The sequence below is a fragment of the Eurosta solidaginis genome, chromosome 2 (assembly GCF_040869045.1).
Source record: "Eurosta solidaginis isolate ZX-2024a chromosome 2, ASM4086904v1, whole genome shotgun sequence".
NCBI classification, from domain to species: domain Eukaryota; kingdom Metazoa; phylum Arthropoda; class Insecta; order Diptera; family Tephritidae; genus Eurosta; species Eurosta solidaginis.
Genome location: NC_090320.1, coordinates 307,680,816 through 307,687,106, shown reverse-complemented (window position 1 = coordinate 307,687,106; position 6,291 = coordinate 307,680,816).

The window sequence follows — 6,291 nt, the reverse complement described above, 5'->3', positions numbered from 1 at the left end:
AATTATCTAACAAAAAACAAAAAGCAAAAAAATGAAATATTTATTACTGTTTTAATAAATATAAAAAAAATGTTTTCCTAGATATTAGATATTGTCAACCATGATTCAATCGCAGTACGTTTGCTCGGATAACAGGATTTTTGACAACGCGGCCATCTTGCTCGCAAATCGAAATTACATCAGCTAACTGTGTTGTTTCTTTGCACATTTATGAAAAATATTAGCAGTAGAAATAGGTGGCAGATATGCAATTTACAATTGCGACGTACTGACCTGCATAATTGCTTATCATTATTTTTCTGATTTTATGGCAAATTTATTTGAAATACCATCTACTAGTGGGGATTATTCGTGCACTTCCGTAAACTTACAACCATACGAAACCTAAATCAAAACTTAAATTCATTATTAAACGTCAAAAACGCGATTAGAAAATCGACTCATGTAAAAGCAGATTTTGAATATCTGAACAAAGGTATGTTGTTGCTGCTGTAGAGATGAGCCAACCATATAGTTGAACCATGATAAAAGCTTAAGAAATAAAGATCTCCGTCCATTGTTTTTAATCAAATCATTACGTACGGGAGATTCATAAATGCAAGAAAAGTATAATAGAAACCGTTGCCGCTTCCCACGGCAGCCAGAAGCGACTATGGATTTTTCTAAACTTTTATCCTGCTGAATACACAGAAACCTGATATCCTCACAGACATCTAATTGAAAAGGCTCCGCCTCCCAGGAACTTAAGAAAGAGGTACATATTGATGACATTTGTGACTAGTCATAGCTATTGTATGGGGCGAAGCACTGCTACAAGAACAACAACAGAAGACCGTTGTAAGAGTCCTAACAGTAATGAATTAGGTATAAATCAATCATAACGAAAGGTTTTAAAGTATTTCACTTTCCGAGTAAATAGAGATAGATTCATATATAGCCCGGGGCTGAATGGCATAAAAACTGATGGGAGTAGTTTATGATGGTGTCACAAGTCCTACTTTGGCATATGAAGATGGATAATGTTTTATTACCAATGCTACACCATATACCAATGCTAATACCTATCCCTATACGCACGGAAAACTCAGTAAAAAAATCTCCAAAGTTTTTTTTTCAATATACACACTCCATTCTGGTCAGTGAAATCGAATTTCCGGGCGAACAGCCACTTCCATGAGTAATTTGCATAGAATTAAAGAATTTTAGTTTCACTTACGCGCTGTTGCAAATGCGTGAACGGAGGTTGGCTCTTTATGTTAATATCATTTTAAAAAAGATTGGCTTGCTTCCAACTAACATATTACCAACATACATATGTATATGCATATGTCCAATAGCCGCAATCTTTTGTTTACAAGTTTGCAAAAGGTCACTTGGTCGAATATGGAGATGCATAGCCATCAAACAAACCAATTCAACACAAATATAAAATTTATAATTTTGTAAACATCGTAACATTAATTTCTTAATTTTACCGACTTCTATCGTATTTTCATATATCACATATTTATAGTAAAACTCAATGGTTTATATTGATTTTTATTACTTTATTATATTTATTTTTCTAGAAAACGTATAAGCACTAAACACACTAAATGGTGTGATAGCTATTTCGGTCCAGCCAAAGGCGAATAGTTAAAAGTAATAACAACAAGAAAAAAACTGACATAAGCAACACACCACAGCATATCGCACTCAAAGCCCAGCAAAAGGCCTGCAGTATTATAAATCTGAAGCACTGCCGAAATACAAAGATGTCCGAAGACTGCCTTTAACAGTAGAATGGTTTTTCTAAATTCTTAAATCACTGTCCAAAGCTTAATGGAAATACCAAACCAAGGGAAACAACCAAAAAATTTAAAAGTATTGTGTACCATTTTCTGGCAATTATAACTATTATTTTTGGCAATAATCCTCGAGGGATGGAAAGTGTTGTGCTGGCTGTAAAAACTCAACCATCGTAACAGGATCAGCACAACAGAACTGCCAAAGCTAATACAAAATCCTCGCAAGAACCGACTAACCTGGTTCGTTGAGGCTGAAATTTCCGACTGTGATACTAAAAGGCACTAATTTTCCCAGCTAGACCCTAAGTCGGGAAGTACGATTCTGATGTTTTGCTGAGCCCAGCGCTCTTTATTTCTTTACAGTTTATCATGCAAGGAGTTCTTATCGACCGGAGTGACATGCATTTTCCAGGAAAGTTTCCATACTTCTTTTTCTATATCCAAAAATACGGTTTTAATAACATGGTTAATTGAGCTGCATCGAGCAGTTTTTTCGCTATTTGGGAACAATTTAGCAGGAACTGCTTGTTCAGCATCCCATTTCCTTCTTTAACATAAAGTACTTCCGGGCCGCTATGTAGATGTGTTCGTCCGTCATTAGGAAACATTCCGTTTTCTCTCATTTCCACTTATACGACTTAGGATAACAGTTTACGTATATCTCTTTTACACCTCTCGAGAGGTTAAAATTTATTTGAAAAAAAAAAAAAAACACTTCGGTTTTGCCCGCTTCACTTTCAGTCAAGATTTTCTAGCAGGGAATATGATGGTAATGAATAGGATGGAGGTGTCCTCCCCTCTGTAAAGTATAGAGATTTTATATGAACTTTTGTAAGAGCAAAGTTGTTCTTTGGCAACTCGATTAACAAAATAATTCGCCTTGTGCATGTATGTGTATATAGTTTTTGTAGACGTAATGACGTATTGGTTGAAATCTTAGCCTTTTCGCAACAAATTAGCGTGACAATAACATGACTTTCCGCCACAAATTATGTTTTTGTATTTTTATAATTTTTGTTTTGCTTTTATTTTTTGCCTAACCTGCGTTTAAAATAACAATAACACTCATCATTCGATTCGTATAACACAGTGAGACCTCTCCTTAAGTCTGCTTCAACCTGTAGATCAACATCCCTATTAGAAGGCCATTACTCTGACATAATTAAAAAGAAATTTACTGGTAAACATAATATTTGATCAATCCATCCAATCCAATCCAAATATTTTCCGTATATTCTCAGGATTAACGGAAATAAAGTTAGATTTATAGATTTCTCTTTCTTGACTAGACCTGCAAATTACAGTCCGACTGAAGGTGGGTTTTAGAACCGAAGCTGGGCCGAACGTTGTCACTAATTAATATAAAAGCGCATGAGTTGAATTAATGAATTTTCGAATATCATCATCTGGCATTTGTTTGTGATTACATATACATATATGTATCTATGTATGTATGCAAGTGTTTCAATAATCTGCTTTATGTATGTACCAGCGAGTTAATGTCATTAGCAAAATTTAGTACGATGACGTCGAAAACGTTTATATTATTTATAATCATTTGGCTTTGATACGCACGAATGAGTTAACAAATTTGTATGTCGAGCATTCCATGGAAAATAGAATATGAGAAAATCAAAATTTAAAAAGTGAATTTCGTATAGACCATTTCTTCTCGAACACAAGCGAGGATTTCGAGACCCGAAAAATCGAGAAATCGGCTCCTCGCCAACTCCCAAACTTCTCGACATTCAATTCAGTCGCTATATTCGGTATATTCCAAGTACTCTGGTGTTTTTATCTTCGATTTTGTAGAAATTGGCGCTTGTGCTCCAGAAGAAAGCGTAAGCTCTATATAAAACTGCTAATGCAGCGATAAAATTGAATGTCGGGAATCTCGCGAGACATTTTTCTCGAATAAAATTCCTAAGCTTTTATTTCGTACGTGGCTCGTACAAACTATTTAATCTTTGCACTTTTAACAAACCTCGATGTAAGTACTACCAAATGAAGTTTTTGATTTTTTTCAAATATTAGCTGTGTTTTTTTTTTCACATCTATATACGTTTACGCTTAAACTTTATATGGACTGCTAAGCGACAAACTTTAAATATACCTCTGAAATTGCTACGCATAAAATTAGTACTACTAAATTTCAATACGCATTATACTCAGATGTAACTGAAATATGTGTCTATGTTTCACCCTCTGCACTAATTATATGTATTATTTGCGCGTCCACTATTTATCAAAACTGATTCAGCTATATCTTATACACAGAAATACAACAGAGGGTTGTGTCTCCGCTTTTCGGTACACTCTGTGCTGTAGTTAGTTGTTTAACCACATACGCTAGATGGGTCTCCTAAGCATTATCTAAGCGAGGATAGGCGTTTTTTTTCACGCGCAAACGAAACGTATACGCGTGTAAAAAAAAACACTGCTAATTTGTCTGAAAAAGTTAAAGTTTGTGTTGGTCGAAAAAACGATTTGTACGATTTGTCTTGTATTAACCGTGGAATGCTCCACAATGTACAACTGTACATATGTAAGTATGTGTATTTATCAGATTGTAGGTCTGGGCATTTTGATCATAAAAAGCTATGTTAGTTGCCGTGTAGAAATAGGCGTTACTCAGCAAAAAATCATGGTCTTGCAATTGATGTATAATGTAGGATATGTTTGTAGATCCTACGGATTTTTATACAAACAATTTTTTTTTTTAATAATATACTATAGAAGTGGTAAAATAATCAGTAAAAAATAATAGCTTAATTCAACACCCTCTTTAAGTATTAATTCCAACTTCACAACCCTCCGAAAATTTGACTGCAACATTTTTCTCAACTCCAAATTTTAACAGAAATACTTTCCATCATAAATGATAACATCATTTCATTTCATGTCATATAGTCCACCTCTGGCCCGAAAAACGAATGTGTAGAAATTAGAATTTTGGGAAATCAGGTTTGAAAGTTTACTGTTTTCGAAAAATCCATCAACTTTTTCACATTAGTCGTGACCGTAAAAAAGTATGGTTTCCTTTTATGCTTAGTACTCGCGATTTTAATATAATATAGAACATTGAATGGTTAACCTAGTGAACCCTCTAACTCAAAACTGAAAAAAGCACATTCATGCCTGTGGTAAGATGAAGGAAAAGTTATTTCCGGCTTTTTCGGAGACCTTGTTTAATACATTGGAACTTTGCAAACCTAATGAACTATATTGTTATTTTTTGTTTGTTTTGAACTAAATTGACTTACAGTTAGCTGGCAATTAATGCAGAAATAACTGCACTTTGATACAATTGACACCAACATATAAAGTTGGTTAAATAATCTTAGAACTTACATACCAAATTTCATCAAGAGACCTCAAAATTTACTCAAGTTATCGTGTTAACGGACGGACGGACGGACGGACATGGCTCAATCAAATTTTTTTTCGATACTATATCTATCTCGACTCCTTTATACCTGTACAACTAACCGTTATCCAATCAAAGTTATTATACTCTGTGAGCTCTGCTCAACTGAGTATAAAAATGACGCCGGAGAGTTCCAGTAGAGTATAATATGAGCTGTTTAAACGCCTTTTAAGACTTATGTCGGACTCTTACTTAGGCTCAAATGATATACATTAATAGGTCGATATAGGACGACCTTTCCAAGAAGGAAATACATTAGTTTCGGACTCCCAAATGAGCACATACCGACTGTAAACGCTTCAATTTAGATATTTTTCCGACTATTTTTCGACTTAAAATGTTTACTGGGTAAACTATAATTTTTGCAACGGCATGCATTATTGGTTAAATATTTTTGAAAAACGCTGGATTACAGATTAAAACTAATTCAACCGATAGCGCAATGGATAACTACCCACCAATATAGGACAAATTGGGTACATTTTGAATTGAATTTGTGTGTTTGTTTCCCATATTTTCCAAAAGATTATTTTTACCCTTCTTTTGGGTAAATATTTGGGTATTTACCCATTTTTACCATATATAACCAATTTACCGGGTATTGACCATTTGGGTATTTACCCCTTTCCCATCTCTAGGTATAAATATTTTGAAAAAATAAAATATAATATGTAAAAGTTCACATTCAATAACTGAACGAGATAAATATCAGGACCACAACGCTGCTTTTACAATTGCATGCTCAATTTTTATCGGGATCTGGATCAGTGTTCGAGGGAACTCAGCTAATATTCTTAAAGAATTTTAAAGTCGGTAATTATTTGCAAGGAGTACAAAGATTGCGTTCGACTGTGCCCGTTCAGGCATAAACAACATTTGCGACTCAGACCCGACTCATCTGGGACTAGTCGCATTTTTTTTTTTAAAGTTCATACACAAATAGCTATGAACAAATGTATATATGTAGATGCATATGGATTCTAGCCACTTCACTAGCTAAAATAATTTCTTTAGTTTAGTGCTGAATATATTCTTGTGTTTGTTGTTGGACATTTATTAAGGTACCAAAATGTATTT